We start from the raw sequence: 19,198 nt of genomic DNA on the forward strand, positions 1-19,198 counted from the left end.
TGATTGGAAAGAAAAAGTTTGAAAACCACTGTTTTAATCGTACATCATTGACTTGTTCTGTGCGTGGTTTCATAACTCCAGAGGAAATGGGCCAATGACAATTTTTCTCAAGGAAAATTTTTCCGACACAATTGGGTCGACAGCAAACTTTCTCAGCCTTTTTTCTCATTCATGTGCCATTTTAAGCAATCTCTTACTCTTTTTCGACATTCCAATTAATAAAGTCCCAAACTGTTCAACCTTTCCCTCAGCTCAACTCCTGAAGACCTGGCAGTGTCTAAGTAAATCTTCTCTGCACTCTTTCAATCTTACTAATACCCTTCCTGTAGCTAGGTGACCAGAACTGCACACAATACTCCAAATTTGACCTCACCATCATCTTATACAACCTCACCATAACTTCCCAACTCCTATTTTCTTTTTGTTAATTAATGAAGGCCAAGATGACAAAAGCTGGCTTTAGATCCCTGTCATCCTGTGACACCACTTTCATGGAATTATGCAACTGTGTTTTATCTCTTGCTGCCGATTTCCATAACTTGGCTGTTCAATTTCATAATGTTGGCTTCTGGACTATTTTATTGTGCCCCTTGATCTAGAGCGTTCTGGCAGAACAAAGCAATTTTGTTTTCTTTTGTCAGGTCAAATTTTGTCACATTGATCCAAAAACAAATATTTTCACCGTTCCTTCATTTCAGATTCTCTGCAGCTGTCGTATTGAACCTCACAGTGTTGGCATCATGTTTGTCTTGTTTATCCTTTCCCCCTCCATCCAGACAGATGTGGTGATCAATGAGTCGACTCCACTCATCCAGCACCACTGCCATTTCTGCTGCTCGGGCTTTTCATCCCACGTATTCAGTTTGTTATTTCTCCTCTTCTTTTTCTCAGCAAAGAGAATCAAGTTTGTTTGAATATCTTTCAGAATCCCAGTGAAAGGTTATCGACCTGAATGTTTTAACTCCGATTATTTTTCCAGTAGATGACCTGCTGAGTATTTCCAGCATTGAGATTTTATTTTACTTTCTTGGTGTATTACTGAGTGCTTTGAATGGGAGAAGAAATGTGGGTTGGGTTAAGTTGAGATGTCTCAATCATGGAGTGAATTTAGAAAAATAGATGTAAAAGTGGAGGGGGCATGGAAATTGTTCATTAATCTTTTCAAATTGATTTTGGAGCTATGATTGTTTTCTGATGTATGCACAGTGTTCAGAATTAAATTTTTTTGTGATGAACATGTCTCAAAATTTGTCATATTGTGGCAACAAAACAGGTGCAAATATTGTTCTAAATTACATTTTAAAAAAAGAAATTCATTTGTGCAAAATGAAGAGTAAGTGAGAGTGACTGTGTTTCCTTGTCCATTCGGAAATCTGATGGCAGTGGGGGAGAAGCTATGTTTGTACCTTTGGGTGTTCATCTTCAGGCTCCTGGACCTGTTTTCCTGGTGATCACAGTGTGAAGAAGGCCTGGTCTGGGTGGTGAGGGTCCCTGAGGATAGAGGTTGTTTTCTTGAGACTCCGCCTCTCGGAGAAGTCCTTGATACATGGGCCAGAAAGCGCGGGATACTCACATGGCTTAATTTAAACCTGCTGGCAGCAAACTCTTAATGATGTCCCACCTTGTCCCGTGGAGCCCGGCACACTATACCCATATGACAGTTTACAGCACGGTAGCAGGCCATATCGGCCCTTCGAGTCCGTGCCAGTTCACATGAACAACTCCACTAGTTTCCCCCTCCCACACTCTGCCCATATCCCTCCAACCCCTTCATATACATGTACACATCCAACCTTCTCTTAAGTCACAGAATGGACACTGCTGCAATTATCTCTTCTGGAAGATCATTCCATTCTGCCACCACTCTCTGAGTGAAGAAGCATCCTCCAACATTTCTCCTAAAGCTTTACCCCTTACCCTTAACTCATGCCCTCTTGTTCCAACCTCCCCTGCCCTCAGGGGAAAGACTCTACTCATATCTAGTCTATCTATTCCCTTCAAAATTTTAAATACCTCTATCATAACCCCCTTCAACCATCTACATTCTAATGAATAAAGTCGCAATCTCCTTAATCCTTCTCTGTGCTCTTGATGTTGTTAGTCAGGCAACATTTTTGTAAATCTTCTCTGCACCCTTTCCACCTTATCTATATCCTTCCAATAAATGGAGATCAGAACTGAACACAATTCTCCAAACTTGGCCTCACCAATGCCTTAAACAGCTATACTCTAGACTATGCTAGGATTTATGAAGGCCAGCATGCCCTGTCTACATGGGAATCCAACCTCAGTGAACCATGTACCATAACTCCAAGATCCCCCTGTTCCTCTTCATTCCCCTTAACTGTATTTGTCAACATTAAAATCCATCTGGCATCTTTCAGTCTACTATTCCAAACAAACCAAGAAAACCTTCCTCACTATTTTCGTATCTTCTGCATATTTTCTCACCCAATTAACCACCCCCGCATCCAAATCATGAATATAAATGATAAACAACAGGGGACTCAGCACCGATCCCTGAGGCACACTGCTCGTCACAGGCTTCCATCCTGACAGACAGTTGTCCACCATGACTTTCTGCTGTCTGTTTCACAGCCACCTCTGAACCCATCTCACTATCTATTAATCCCTAGTGACTGAACCTTCCTAACTAACTTTACATGCGGAACATTATCAAAAGCCTTACTAAAATTCAAATAGATCTCATCACCTGATCTACTTTTCTCATCAAAAAATTCAACAAGATTCATCGAACATGATTTTCCCTTCACAAACCCATGCTGGGTGCCCCTGATCCCTCCCTGCCTATCCAGATATTTGTACATACTATCTCGAAGAATACCCTCCATAACTTTTGCCACCACCAAACTCAAACTTATTGGCCGATAATTATTTGGCCTACACCTTGAGCTCTTTTTTAAAACAGCGGAACTACATTTGCAACCCTCCAATCCCGCAACACCACACCCACTTCCAGTGATCTTTGTAAAATCACCATCAGAGCCCCGGCTGTTTGCTCCCTGACCTCCTTTAACGTCCTGAGAAAAGTACCATTAGGACCAGGAGACTTATCCACCTCCATTGACCCTGGAAGATCCAAAACCCTCTCTTTAATAATCCTTATCCTTTCCATAACTAAAGCATTCATCTCATTTATCTCACATAGTCCAGTGTTCCTTTCCCTCGTGAATAGAGAAGAGAAAAAAAATTGTTCAATATCTTCCCCATCTCATACAGCTCTTGACATACACATCGCCCACCGTTATCATTTTCCAGTGGACCTACTCTATCCTTCAACCTCCTTTTACTGTTCATGTATCTGTAAAAACCCTCATGATTCACGTTCACCTTATTAGCTATTGACACCTTATACCATCTTTTTGCCTTTCTAATTTCCCTTTTGAGGTTCTTTCTGCAATCTAAGTAAGGATCAATCTTTTGTTTCTTATATTTAGCATGGGCCTCCCTCTTATCCTGAACCGTTCCTAATTTTTCTAGAAAACCACGGCTTCCTTGGAGTCTTGCCTTTCGGCCGATCTGGAACATGAAGATCCCTTACTCTCAAAATCTCACTTTTAAATACCCTCCAATTTTCTTCTAGATCATTTTCGACTAAAAGATCAGCCCACACAACTCTCTGCAAATCTCTTCTCATTTCTTCAAATCTGGCCTACCCCCACTCGAAGATCTTCAACTTTGAACCCGACCTATCCCCTTCCATAATTAAGCTAAATCTAAAGGACCCATGATCACTGGATCTGAAGTTCTCCCTAACACTCACCTCCGCCACCTGCCCCATTTCATTCTCTTCCCACAGATCGAACACTGACCCCATCTCGTGGACATCTCCACATGCTGCTGCAAAATGCAGTCCTGAACACGTTATCTAAACTCTAAGCCATCCTGACCTCTCACTGACTCTGTTTCCCAATCGATGTTAGGACTTCACTTGCCTCCTTTCTGGACCCATCAACCTTGCGTATAACTTAATCAGGCTGAAACCTAGTTTTGTGTTGTGGCATAATGGCAGAGGACATGACATTCTGGTACATAGTAGGTGCATTGGACGCTGCTACAGGATCTCAAGTAAGAGAATTTGTTGCCAATCCCCTGGTGGAAAACCAGTACACCAGGTTTAGCCAATTTCTCCTGGACACACTGGAATTGATTAGACATGAGCGCAGCTTGCGGCTTTTAAATATGGAGGGCTCGGGTGAGAGGAATCTATCCGACCTAATGAATGAGATGGTTGCATTAGCAGATGGTCATTCTCATTGTATACTTTTTGAGACTCAATTCCTGTCCAAACTCCTAGGTCGTGTCGCAATACCAATCATTAACATGGATTTCCATGTAGCGCGGGAGGCTGATAGGCTCCATTATACTCCAATGCAAGAGTCTGCTCACGTCCAGACTGTTTTTGCAGCAGATCTATATCCCATTTCCTATGAGCCTCCTGTATCTACAGTTCAGTCAAAGAAGGATGAACACACTGATGGGCGGCGAGAATGCTGTTTTTACCATCGCCAATGGGGATAAAAGCCCATAAATGTGTCCTGCATGTACCTATTACAGAAAAAAGGTAGGAAATGAAAAACCCGGCTACCATTAATGGCCTCGGCATCTGGCACAAGTACGGGCCCATTGTGTCTTCAAGACGACACTGGTAAGCACAAGTTTCGTGTAGACACGAGTGCTGAGGTCCGTTAGCTCCCACCCAACCTATTTTGAAATAAAAAACCACATAAATAACAACACCTGGCTCTTCAAACAGCAAATGGGATGAAAATTGCCTGCTTTGGCACACGACGAGTCACGATTTGGATAGGAGGTGTGACATTCCATTGGAATTGTGTATTGGCTTCCATTACACAGCCCATTATGGGTGCAGATTTTTTAAGGTCCCGTGACTTTCTAGTAGATGTGAGGTGGAGGAAATTGGTTCATGTACGACTTTTCAAACATACCCACTGGTCTGCAGCAAAGGGAGTGTTTCCCATCTCGGGGTCCAGACCCTGCACAAAGATGCACATGCTGCTCTCCTCAATGAATTTCCCTGTACTCTCTCACCAAATTCCAATCCCTCCTAAATGGCCCAGGGTGTATCCCATTACAGAGACACTTCAGGCCTGCCGACTTACACCAGGACTCGTTCTCTTCCATCTGATAAACTGCGCAGGCTTTTTGAATTTCATAGGATGCCACTTGGGTTGAAGAATGCCGTTCAAACCTGCCAGCAGCTGATAGGCACTTTGGGCAGAGATTTAGAGTTCCCTTACATCTACTTGGATAATGTCCTCATAGCCAGTCAGGATATCACCAACTGCATTTACTCCGCCTGTTCCAAGGGCTGGGGGAATTTGGTCTTCCCATCAACCCTAGCAAATGTCAATTTGGCAAATCCACCATCAGCTTCCTGGGACACAAGATCACAGCCAACGGTGTCTTTCCCTTATCCAGCAAGGTAAAGGCAGTCCCTGCTTTTCCAACACCTACCACGGATCAGGGCCTGCAGAAATTCTTGGGCAGGAAAAACTTCCATCACCGGTTCATTCCAACAGCTGCTGACATTCTTTGTCCACAGTTTCCGATCCTCACCACAAAGCACAGGGACGTTCCCTGGACAACAGAGGTTGAATTTGTGATGCTCAAGATGCTTTAGTCAATGCAGCAATGCTCCCCCATCCTAACCCCGACACTTCCTTGACATTTAGTTCTGATGCCTCGAGTACGGCCCTGGGTGTGGTTGTTGAGCAGTACGTTGATGGCCATTGCCAACCCCTCGCATTCTTTAGCTGACATCTATAGCCATTGGAGATGAAATACAGTGCATTGTATCAAGCGACACGGCACTTCCGATTTGTTTTGGAGGGTCAGTATTTCACTGTGTTCACAGACCACCAGCCACTCGTTTTTGCCTTCATCAAAATAACGGATCCATGGTCGGCAAGACAGCAGGGTCACTGTCATACAATTCAGAATTTACCATGGATGTGCACTATATTTCTGGTAAAAACAATGGCGTCACGAATATGCTGATCAGACTGACTATATCATATTCAGGGTGACATTGATATTCCGGAATTAGCCAGTGTCCAGGCAATGGACCCCGATGTTCAGGCATACAGTACGGCCATGACCAACCTGGACATACAGCAGGTGGCAGCACAACTGGGCTGCCAACCTTACTTTGTGACATGTCTTTGGGCTACACTAGACCAGTGATTCCGCCATCTTGGAGGCAATGCCTTTTTGACCAGATACACAGCTTGTCTCATCTGTCCATCAGAACATCTGTCAAGCTCACGTCAAATAAATATGTATGGCATGGTCTGAAAAAAGGCATTGCGCAATGTGTCTGCACATGTTCCTCCTGCCAGACTGCCAAAATTCAGTGCCACACTAAGGCACCTCTTCAACCTTTCCTGGCGGTACACAGGTTGTTGTAACACGTGCAAGTGAACCTGCTCGGACCATTGCCAGTATCTCAAAACATGAGATAGATTCTAACAGTCATAGAACGTTTCACGCGCTGGCCAGAGGCCATCCCATTGCCATCCAGTGACACTGAGACAAGGGCCAGAACATTCATCATCAATTGGATGGCTAGGTTTGGTTTCCCGACCCACAATTACTTCAGTCCGTGGAACACAATTCACCCACAGTCCAACGGCCTTGTGGAACGTTTCCACCGGCAACTGAAGGCCCGATTCTCCGGTCTCAATTAGGTCGAAGAGTTGCCCTGGGTTCTATTGGGAGTGCACCCGGCTCCAAAGGAAGACATGTCTGCATTGTCTGAAGAGTTGGTTTATGGTATGGTCCTTACAGTTTCTTGGGACATTCATTTCACAACCAACTCTGATCTGAACGTTCTTCAGCAGCTTCAACGTGGTGTTGTGATCACCTTTTCATACCCACTGGCATGGAACCTCTAAAAAGAATGTGCCCCCATCACTCCTGGACACTGATTTTGTTTTTGTGTGCAGACAGGTTCCACGAGTGCCGTTACGACCGTATGAGGGCCATTGTTGTGTGGTGAAGAAGGATGGGGTTGTGTATGCTTTGGACATTGGGGGACATTGTAGCTGTTTCATGTGGACAGACTCAAGCCTGCCCATGTGGATCCCACTTCATCCATTCAGTGCCCCCTGCGCAGATGGCGAGGGCATCCACCTAAGGTGCATGCAGCTGGTGCTTTAGTTTCTGGTGACGGTTCGGGGGGGGGGTCGGGTAGCAGCTGTGTAATGGGCTGAGTGGGCATGGTTCTTTGGCGGGCACGTGAAATCATAAGACAAACAGGTGTCCATTTAATTGACCATACTCGCGTGGTGCTGTGTGCCGAGGAACAACACGTTGATCTGTGGACTCTCCTGACAGAAGGCTCGGGACACTCACAGGGTTTAATATAAACCTGCGGTCCCGTGGATTGGCAGCAAACACATAATGATATCCCATGGAGCCCGGGACACGCTGTAAATAAAATAAGTCTGTAAAGTCTGAATAAAGCAGTCTTGTGTTGACTAACCTGGTGTGTGTGTGTGTGTGTGTGTGTGTTGCTTTAGTAGCTCTATCGAAGTAGTGTGCATTGGATGGAAATGGTCTTTTTACAATTCCTTGAGCCCTATTTGAACAACACTCCCAGTAAATGTCACCTACAGGAGAAAGGGAGACCTCAGTGATACTCACAACTCTTTGCATCATTCCTGTCTGATGCTTACCAACTACTAGACCATCGAATGATGCAGCCAGACAGGAGACTCAACTGCACTCCTGTAAAATCTCAGGAATAGAGCTGTTGGCCTTGACCTCCTCAGTCTCCTTGGGAAGTGTAGGCACTTCCTGACCAATAAGGAGGTGTGATTGTTTTGTGTATTAATACGTGTGCTGTATGGATGGAAATTTTATGTGATTGTATTGTCTATTCTTGCTCTTTAACAATCTTTAGTGGATAGAAGTAGTCATTGTACTTTAGGATGTACAATCATGTACAGATTGACCTTAAATAGCCACTTGGCCCAGATGTCTATTCAGTCCAAGAATACTTTCGATCACAGGCAGATTTTGAACAATAACACCATTCATTTCGCAACAAATGCCACTTAATTTTGCCAGTTGTTCAATGGCAAGATATATGGGGAAAACAGCACTGTCAACTTTTCGACCTTAAAGGACTAATTATATTCAAATGGGCAGTAGATCAATAGAATGAAACAATGAAATCAGACAGAGGTGAGTGGCTGCTTTAATTAGAAACATTCGTGTTCATGCTATAGAGTTTAAGGCTGCCCAGGAGGAATATAACGTGTTTTCTTTCAGTTTGTGTGCCCTCAACCTGGCGAAGGATGGGGCCAATAGACATGTTGCTGGAAGGGTTAGAGAATTGATATGGTAGGTCACAGGAAGCTCAAGTTTAGATCCACAGAGCACATGTATTTAGCAAAATGGCCACCCAGTCTGTATTGGTCTTGCTGATAATGAGATCAACTGAGTCTACCAAATGTGGGAGATTAAATTGGATGGGGTGCATGTGAAACACTGCCTCACCTGGAAGGTCTGATTGTAGCCTTGGATAGAGGTGCCAGGAGATGTAGGGACAAGTTTGGCAATTTCTGCAGTTCCAATGGGGACTACATGAGGTGGTGATGGGTGGAGAGGGAAGTGCCGTCGAGGGAGTCACAGAAAGACATGCCCCTGTGAAAAGAGGATATGAGTGGAGCGGGTTAGATGTAACAGGTTAGAGGATGGTGCTGAAGTTGGAAGTATTCAAGGATAATGTGTCAGATGTGGCAGCTGATGGGTGGTAAGTGAGAAACCTGAGGGATTCTGTTCTTGTTCTGCCAGAGAGGAGGTGGGGGAAGGGCAGAAAAAGAATTGGAGATAAGAGTGTAGGCTTTATCAAAGACAGTATGGGGGATCTGCATTTATTGAAGAAATAAGTCATTTTGGGTGTCCTGGAGTAGAAGACCTCATCCTGGGACTGTTACAGTCCCTGAGGACCCCAAACCTTAGCAGCAATAGTAAATCATCAAGACAAATGGTTATTTAAACAAACGTTGTTTTTAAATTTCTTTAAACAAAAAAATAGATTCAAACTTTAACTTATCACTATTAACTTAACAGCCTTACATTGCCCCCTTCCAATTCTAAGCGCAGGTGTATTTAATATGTATAAAGTTCTTTGACACAACTCCCCAGTTCACCGGTGTCTATCAATTCTTATACTATGCACAGATTTAACATTTATGAATTTTTACCAAGCTCTGGTGCTTAAAAGTAAATGTTTACCCTCCAGGAAGGCGCTTGTTGATTTCAGAGAGGGATTTCTTGCTCATTGGACACACAAAATCTGATTCCCTCTGATCGTTCACTTTGGGGTCTTGCCAAAGAAACTAGCCCCATCAGGGTTTTCCAAATGATAACCTCTTCTGCAGGTCACCATTGAGTTCCTTTCTTTCCCTCATTTCAGGTGAAACACCATTTCTAGCCAGTCATCTCCTCTTGTATGGGCAACAAGGTTTTTCAACAGGCTGAACTGAGAACTCACAACCCGTCTTCAAAATGGGGTTTCAACAAGATGTCAACTTGCCATCTCTCTCTCTCTCTCTTTCAGAAAAAAAGCCTATTTGGCCTCTCCTCTCTGCTTGCAAAACCACATGACCTTCTTAGAACAGCAAACTGGAACCAGCCAGATGACTGCACCTGACCCAAACTTCTGAGTCCATTCATCTGTTGCTTTAAAAACAATCATCCATTTACACCTAATTTTGAATTTATAGCAAAGCAGTCTCCTTGTTTTGTCTTTGCAAAGGCTCTTGGCGCCTGCATGACTCACTCTCAGCAAAGCTCTTGCAATTTAAATAAGAGCTGTTTTGTGAAGTGTTTGTGTTTTTTGTGACCTCCACGACTCCAACAATCCATCTCTTTCAAAAACATATCTATATACAATGTAAAATATATAATCTGTCACAGGACAGATGAAGCAGAGGAGTTGTGATCAAATCAATGGTGTCCTTGCAAAAGAAAAAGTGGGAAGAGGTATAATCCAGGTAGCTCTGGTGAGTGGAATTTGTAATAGTTTGAAACTTGAACCTCTCTATTTCAGGAGACAATTTACTGTCATGTAATTTAAAAGTGTTATATCACACAAAATTGTTTTTATCCTGCTTTAAGGCAGACATTCGCCATTGGTAGAAATTGCCTGAAATACCTCTTGCAGTGAGAGAAAGAAGCAAAAGAGAGTCGTGCTCTCTCTCTCTCTCCCCCCACCCCACCCCACTGCCCAACCCCACCATCCCAAGCCCTGGGCCAAGTCACTGAGGGTCTGTGGATTCTCTATCAATGGTCACAGACGAATGCAAGTCATTGACAATGCAAGATCCAGTTTTGAACCTCTGACACAATTAGGAACCATTTAGCACCCACTCGTATCCCAAGTCTGATACCTGATACCCTTTTAGCCAGTTTTGAACCTGTCTCTAGCAATCCACAGCCTAGTGTGAGTTCCTTGACTGCTTTCTCCAGAAGCCCATAGCCTGCGTGGGTTTCTCTCCTCAAATTACCAACAGCCTGTCAGATATGTGGGTCCTACAGATGCAGGACCCCTCACTGTTCTGCTTCCATGGTCACTGACCTGTGGAATGAATCCTCCGCTTCTCAGATGTTGATGGTGTGTGGTCTTCCTGTTTTCTGGTCCCCTGTGTTAGTCCTCCGCTTCACCAGAGTTCTTGGTGGCGAGGAAATCTAACACATTTAAATAAAAATTTTACAACTTAGAGTAGAATCTAGCATGTCTAGAGGGATGGAAAGGGCATTTTTACAAATTGAAGCCTAATATTTGAATATGCAGGTGCCAAATTTGCAAAAGCATAGAGTATACATTTCTCAAGCTTGAAGTATTTTTTTCTAAAGGAAGACAACTTTGAATTTTTGCATGTCATCTTGACATCCCTAAAATTATATGTGATATCCAATAAGTGCAATACATTTCCTCATCACCGCTAACATTAATTAAACAAATTTCAATTGATACTTTAATAGTTTTAATTTGGGCCTTGTTCCTTCAATATTTCCTAATAAAATTAAGGTTGGATTTTGTGGAAAAACAGCTCCTATAACTTGTTCCAAAAAAATTTGTTATTCTCCCCAAAAAGATCTTGCATTAAGACAAAGCTAAGTTGTATGCAAGAAAGTTTCTACATCTTCACCACACCTCAAACATTGATCTGATAATTCTGATTTTATTCTATTCAATTTCTCTGGTGTAAGAAGTAACTGCAGAAGAAAAACTAGTTATGAATTCCTTCCTCACTGCTGCAGTGTGGAACTCTGGTCAATCGATCCAAAATGCTGAGTTGAAGTGAATTAATACAACTCCTCTGGATCACGTGATCTCTATTCCCAAATCAGCTTCATGTTGAGCTTTTTAAATCCAACTGCCTGAGTCACCTGACTCCAAGTGCAGCTTTCAGTTAAAATCCTTTCTGACATATGCTACATTACGGATGTAAAAAGAATTAAACTGAACTAATTTTTATCTTACATTGAGATCCTTATATGGACCTGCCCTAATTTGCCAATCAATTAAAATATTCAGATCCATTTCCCACCTTTGTCTCGACTTATGAACTCCTCGTTTAAAAGTTCCTACTTGTAATAAAGAGGACATAATCGAAGTAAATTTTTTAACAATTCCTCTTTATAAGGAATTTCTATTTCAGTACCACATGGTTGATCCTAACTTAGCTTTCAAATATGCTCTTAGTTGGAAATAGCAAAAAAGATTGCGATGAGTTATACGATATTTATTTTTCAGTTGCTCAAATGACATTAATTGACCACTTTCACAACAATCTTCAACATTTATAATTCCCTTATGAAACCAGCTGTCCAGAAATTGATGATCCTTGGAAAAAGATACGAGGATTTTGAATCAAAGCCATCCTGGGTGATGTACATCCACTTACACCAATTTCATTCCATATATTAATCATATGTTTTATTCCATATATTAATTATATGTTTCAACAATGGTGTATTTTTATCACCGACCTTTAATTTTGAATCCCACTGTCTTGGGTAAACTTATACCTCTCATTTTGTTCATTTTAGATTGGTCACAGTGTTTGAGCTACCGAAAGAAAATAGACACACACACCAAGAGCAGTTCAGTTTATACTAATGTTTATTACTAATTCAAAAGCTGATTTCACACTACAATATGCAAGCCCTTCCCAACTATACTTATCAATGCCTGGGCTGGTCCCAACTGCCGAAGCGAGGCAACGACTGTACACTTGTAGTAGGTTGTCAGGGCGCTTGGAGAGTCTAAACTTCAGCAGCAGGACCACAGGCTTATATACCCCAAAAACAATTAATCATGCGCCTACTCCTTCTAATATTTGTCAGTCAAAATCAAAACTGAACATTATATTCTACAATTTAGAAGATTAATTATTATGGAACCAGGATGTTATGATTTCCTGGTTTATCTCGTAGATACAAAGACTTATTAAAACTTCTCGAGCAAGACAGGTTGTGACCAATTCGTCAATTTCAGAGTGTTGCATTTGACAACTGCTTTCCCTGGGCCTCACAGTGGAATTCCATTTCAAAGTGTATCTTCAGATAAGTCCCCATGGCTGAGTTTAATTACATCTGCTAATTCTGAAAGTAAGGTGACCTGCGTGTGGATCCAGTGTCGTCAGTTCCACATAAGCAAAAAGCATCTGGGTACATGGTTTTAATCCTCCATTACACCCACATATAGAATTCATCTGCTTTCTCTCTCCTATTTTATTTGATGGCAATTTTTCCCTTTCAAAAAAAGAACCAAGAAATCTCATTTGAGCTGCTCAATAACAATTTTAAAAATGAGGAAGCTGTAGTCCTCTCAATGCAGAAGTTGTATTGGGTCACTTGTAACATGGGATTCAATAGGAAATGGGTTCACATGACATAAGCTCATGATGCAGACTGTTTTCTGATAATGGAATACAAGAGGAGGGTTGTCTTGGTCTTCCGCAGGATATAGATCACAAGATACAGGGGCAGAAGTAGGCCCATTGAGTCTGTTCAACCATTCTTCCACTCATCCCCACTGCCCAGCTCTCTCCCCTTAACCCTTGATTCCTTGACTAATCAAATACCCGTCATTCTCTGCCTGAAATACACCCAATGACCTCAGTTCCACAGATCCATGAACCACTGACAAAATCAATTTTTCCACATCTGTTTTAAATTGACACCCTTTTATCCTGAAATTATGTCCCTTGTTCTAGAATCTCCTACCATGGGAATCATCTTTGCCATATGTACTCTGTCCAAGCCTTCCAGCATTTGAAATGCCGCTGAGGTCTCTCTTCTCCTTCTGTACTCCAACTAGTACAGTCGAGGAGTCGACAATTGTTCCTCATACACTAACCCTTTCATTCCTGATATCATTCCAGTAAATCATCGCTGACCTTCTCCAACACCAGCACATCTTTTCTCAAATACGGCACCCAAAACTCTAATTCTGATTGAATGGAAAGGGAATTGTCCAACGACACAAACACAACAGTGAAATGATATTATGTCTTGTTAATATTTACAATAATTATTGAAGAGTCAATTAATAATTTTCAAAAGATGCCGGGTCCCTTTTTTGGACTATTATCATTACCTGAAGCTTGGTGCTGTGTTACGAGACCAGAGGATCCCAAAACACAGCAGCAATAGATATTCACCAAGACAAATGGTGACTTAAACAAAAGCTGATTTTAATTATCTTTCAACATGAACACGGATTTACATGTTAACTTATCACTATTTTACTACTTTAACTTAATTTACTTAACTTACCCACCTTCTAATTTAAGTGCACGTGTGTGTAATGTGTGTGTAAGTTCAGAAAAGTTCTTTGGTTCACAGTCCAATCTCACTTCTCATTCCTCCAACTTCACTGGTTTCAGGCCATTCATACTGTGTACAGAATTTAACATGTAACATAACATATAACATAACAATTACAGCACGGAAACAGGCCATTAGGCCCTTCTAGTCCGCACCGAACCAAACACCCCTTTCTAGTCCCACCTCCCTGCACAATGCCCATAACCCTCAATCTTCTTCTCATCCATGTACCTGTCCAACCTTTTCTTAAATAATACAATTGACTCCGCCACCACTATTTCTCCCGGAAGATCATTCTACACGGCTACCACTCTCTGAGTAAAGAAGTTCCCCCTCATGTTACCTCTAAACCTCTGCCCCTTAATTCTTAACTCATGTCCTCTTGTTTTAATCTTTCCTCCTCTTAACGGAAATAGTCTATCCACATCCATTCTGTCTATCCCTTTCATAATCTTAAATACTTCTATCAAATCCCCTCTCAACCTTCTACGCTCCAAAGAATAAAGACCTATATATATATAGATATAAATAAAAATATATGTATAAAGTTCACCAGGATTTGGTGCTTGAAAGGTAAATGAGCACTGCTCAGGAAGGTTCTTGTTGTTTTTCAGAGAGAGGTGTGTTGTTCAGGGAAACATTAGGGTGTTTTTGACTCAATGTACCAGGATCTGAAGTCCGTTATCTCTTCAGAAAAGCTCTGATAGCTTTAGCATGGAGCAGAACTGAGCCAGGACTTTGCAGGTATTTAAGGGAATGTGTGGGCAGGGTTTTTTCTGGACCAACAATCTCACCAACTGACTCTGCTTGAAATCAAGATTCAAACCATTTTGAGGAATACAACAGGAATTGTTCAACAAGAGTCTGGTGTTCCCTGAGGAGTTTTCTTTCAATAATGTACATGATTTTTTTTAAAACCCTGTTAATATTCCTGATACAGATCTTTGTATTTAACTTTCAGGTTGCTATCTGTTGTTAACTTGGAGGCCTTTAATGGGGTGACTGGGTGGAATCTTTGCTTTAACCAAGCAGTTTTCTTGCAATTTTCCAGCTGTAAGATGTGGTGTAGTTGCTTGCAAGTTTAGCAAGTGGGATTATGATGTGAAACTGCAAGTCACAGCGTGATTTTTGCTTTTGAAAATGCAGATGTGAAAATTTTAACTTTAGTCATCTTGGTTTGCTTAAGTTTACAGAGGAGATGTTGGGTCAAGATGAGAAGACAGAGTTGGATGCTCATTTGGTAAATCAGCTGGGCAAAGCAGAAAGCACAAAACGAGGGGCTGAAAAAATAATGAAAGAGACTGAATTGCCATTGAACCAAACCCAGGTAAAGAATTTAATTTTGTGCAGCGTACTTAAGAGACCAAATGATTTGGGATTTTTGTGGTGACCTATTTAAATGAACAAAATCTGATTAGAATTGAAGTTTATGGAATGTTTGGAAGTTGCCACAAAAAAAAATGGAGATATAAATTAGATGTTGTAATTAAGAAAAATGAACAATACAATGAGCCTTGTGTCACAGTATCTGCCTCCCTCTACCGTACATCACCATTAAACCTTCTCCCCAATATGAACCTGATGTCAAAGTATCTGACACAGTTAATCGTACATCACTGTTAAACCTCACGAATGTGAATCCTGTCTCATAGTTTCTGCCTCAGTCTATAGTACATCAGCGTTAAACCTTCTCCCCACTGTGAACTTGATGTAATAGTATTTGCTTCAGTCTACCGTCCAGCACCGTTTAACATTCTCCCCACTGTAAACCTAGTGTCACAGTATCTACCTCAGTCTCCCATACATCACCCTTAAATCTCCTCCCTACTGTGAACCCACTGTCAATGTATCTGCAATAGTGTAATGTGGATCACTTTTAAACATTCTTCCCCCTGTGAACCTGGTTTCACAATATCTGCCACATTTTATTGTACATCACTTTTAAACATTCCCTGTACTGTAAACCCAGGGTCACAGTATCTGCCTCAGTCTACTGTACATCACCATTAAACTTTCTACGCACTGTGAACCTGGTGTAACAGTACCTGCCACAGTTTATTGTACATCACTGTTAAACCTTCTCACTAATGTGAACTCGGTGTCACAGTATCTTCCACAGTTTAGCGTACACCACTGATAAACTTTCTCCCCTTTGTGAATCCAGTGTCACAGTATCTGCCTCAGTCTTCGTACATCACTGTTAAATATTCTCCCCACTGTGATCCTGGTGTTACAGTACCTGCCACAGTTTATTGTACATTCTTTGGCTTGGCTTCGCAGATGAAGATTTATGGAGGGGTATGTCCACATCAGCTGCAGGCTCGTTTATGACTGACAAGTCCGAAGCAGGATAGGCAGACACGATTGCAGCGGTTGCAAGAAAAAATTGGTTGGTTGGGGTTGGGTGTTGGGTTTTTCCTCCTTTGTCTTTTGTCAGTGAGGTAGGCTCTGTGGTCTTCTTCAACGGAGCTTGCTGCCCGCCGAACTGTGAAGCGCCAAGATGCACGGTTTGAGGCGATATCAGCCCACTGGCAGTGGTCAATGTGGCAGGCACCAAAAGATTTCTTTAGGCAGTCCTTGTACCTCTTCTTTGGTGCACCTCTGTCTCGGTGGCCAGTGGAGTGCTCACCATATAACACGATCTTCGGAAGGCGATGGTCCTCCATTCTGGAGACGTGACCTACCCAGCGCAGTTGGATCTTCAGCAGTGTGGATTCGATGCTTTTGGACTCTGCCAGCTCGAGTACTTCGATGTAGGTGATGAAGTCTCTCCAATGAATGTTGAGGATGGAGTGGAGACAATGATTATTGAAGCGTTCTAGGAGCCATACGTGATGCCGGTAGAGGACCCATGATTTGGAGCCGAACAGGAGTGTGGGTATGACAATGGCTCTGTATACGCTAATCTTTGTGAGGTTTTTCAGTTGGTTGTTTTTCCAGACTCTTTTGTGTAGTCTTCCAAACGCGCTATTTGCCTTGGCGAATCTGTTGTCTATCTCGTTGTCAATCCTTGCATCAGATGAAATGCTGCAGCCGAGATAGGTAAACTGGTTGTCCGTTTTGAGTTCTGTGTACCCAATGGAGATGTGGGGGGTGGGGGGGGCTGGTAGTCATGGTGGGGAGCTGGGTGATGGAGGACCTCAGTTTTCTTCAGGCTGACTTCCAGGCCAAACATTTTGGCAGTTTCCGCAAAACAGGACGTCATGCGCTGGAGAGCTGGCTCTGAATGTGCAACTAAAGCAGCATCGTCTGCAAAGAGTAGTTCACGGACAAGTTGCTCTTGTGTCTTGGTGTGAGCTTGCAGGCGCCTCAGATTGAAGAGACTGCCATCCGTGCGGTACCGGATGTAATCAGCGTCTTCGTTGTTGAGGTCTTTCATGGCTTGTTTCAGCATCAGGTTGAAAAAGATGGTAACGAGGGTTGGTGCGAGGATGCAGCCTTGCTTCATGCCGATGTCAACGGAGAAGGGTTCGGAGAGCTCATTGCTGTATCTGACCCGACCTTGTTGGTTTTCGTGCAGTTGGATAACCATCCGAGGCGCTCTAGTATTTGCCAAAGCCCTTTTCTACTCACGGTAAGGAAGGCTTTGGTGAGGTCAACGAAGGTGATGTAGAGTCCTTTGTTTTGTTCTCTCTGCACTTTTCTTGGAGCTGTCTGAGGGCAAAGACCATGTCAGTGGTTCCTCTGTTTGCGCGAAAGCCGCACTGTGATTCTGGGAGAATATTCTCGGCGACACTAGGTATTATTCTATTAAGGAGTATCCTAGCGAAGATTTTGCCTGCAATGGAGAGCAGAGTGATTCCCCTGTAGTTTGAGCAGTCTGATTTCTCACCTTTGTTTTTGTACAGGGTGATGATGATGGCATCACGAAGGTCCTGGGGAAGCTTTCCTTGATCCTAGCAGAGCTTGAAAAACTCATGCAGTTTGGCATGCAGGGTTTTGCCGCCAGCCTTCCAGACCTCTGGGGGGATTCCGTCCATACCTGCTCCTTTGCCACTTTTCGGTTGTTCAATTGCCTTACATGTCTCTTCCCGGGTAGGGACCTCATCCAGCTCTAGCCTTAAGGGCTGTTGAGGGAGCTGGAGCAGGGCAGATTCTTGGACTGAGCGGTTGGCACTGAAATGAGATTGGAAATGTTCTAACCTTCGGTTGAGGATGGAGATCTTTTTCCTGAGGAGGACTTTGCCGTCTGAATTGCACAGTGGGCTTTGGACTTGGGGTGAGGGGCCGTACACAGCCTTTAGAGCCTCATAAAAACCCCTGACGTTGCCAATGTCAGCGCTAAGCTGGGTTTGTTTGGCGAGGCTAGTCCACCACTCATTTTGGATCTCCCGGAGTTTGCGCTGAAGATGGCTGCATGTGAGACAGAAGGCTCGTTTTTTCTCTGGCCAGGACGGCTTTGCAAGGTGAGCCTGGTGGGCAGCTCGCTTCTTTGCCAGCAGCTCCAGGATTTCCTGGTTGTTTTCGTCAAACCAGTCCTTGTTTTTCCTGGAGGAGAAGCCCAGTACCTCTTCAGTGGATTGCAGTATGGCCGTTTTCAGCTGATCCCAGAGGGTTTCAGGGGACGTGTCCGTGAGGCAGTTTGGACCCTCGAGCTTTGCTTGGGGGTTTGCCTGGAAGTTTCCTCTCACCTCGTCTGACTGCAGGTTTCCAACACTGAACCTCTTTCTGGGGGCTCTACTCTTCCTGAACTTTGGCTTGAAGCGAAGGTTGAGCTTGCAGCGGACAAGCCGGTGGTCAGTGTGGCATTCCGTGCTGGGCATGACCCTGATGTGGAGCACATCTTGTTTGTCTCTTTCTCGCACCAGGACGTAGTCCAGGAGGTGCCAGTGTTTGGATCGGGGATGCATCCAGGTAGACTTCAGGCTTTCCCTCTGCTGGAAAAGGGTGTTCGTAATGACAAGCCACTGTTCTGCGCAGAGCTGCAACAGGAAGCGCTCGTTGTCATTGCACTTGCCGACACCATGCTTGCCCAGGATTCCTGGCCTGGTTTCTGAGTCTTTGCCGACTCGAGCGTTGTCAGCTGTTGGGGTGTGTTGGATGAGGTTGCGCAGATCAGTGTAGAACTTGTCCTTTTCTGCTGGCTCCGCCTGGAGTGTTGGGGTATAGACCCCGATGAGGGTGATGTGTCGCTTGTTTTGAAGGGGGAGTCGCATGGACCTGATCCAGTCAGATTGGCCTGTCAGGAGGTTTTCGAGTTTGGAGACAATGGAGTTCTTGACCATGAAGCCTACACCGGATAGGCGTTATTCAGCCATAGGCTTGTAGCCCGCGCCACGTTCTTGGAGGCTGCCTGCATCTGCAA

The 19,198-nt window shown here is 43.4% G+C and overlaps 1 long non-coding RNA gene across 1 annotated transcript in view; it reads left to right on the top strand.

Moving 5' to 3' along the window:
- Positions 1-15,214, top strand: part of LOC138746351 (uncharacterized) — a 30,214-nt gene extending 15,000 nt beyond the window's left edge. Inside the window, exon 3 of the long non-coding RNA XR_011346889.1 lies at positions 15,080-15,214. This is a non-coding gene — a long non-coding RNA (uncharacterized lncRNA). The remainder of the gene's footprint in view (positions 1-15,079) is intronic.
- The last annotated feature ends 3,984 nt before the right edge of the window (positions 15,215-19,198 follow it).

The sequence above is a fragment of the Narcine bancroftii genome, chromosome 11 (assembly GCF_036971445.1).
Source record: "Narcine bancroftii isolate sNarBan1 chromosome 11, sNarBan1.hap1, whole genome shotgun sequence".
Taxonomy (NCBI): Eukaryota; Metazoa; Chordata; class Chondrichthyes; order Torpediniformes; family Narcinidae; genus Narcine; species Narcine bancroftii.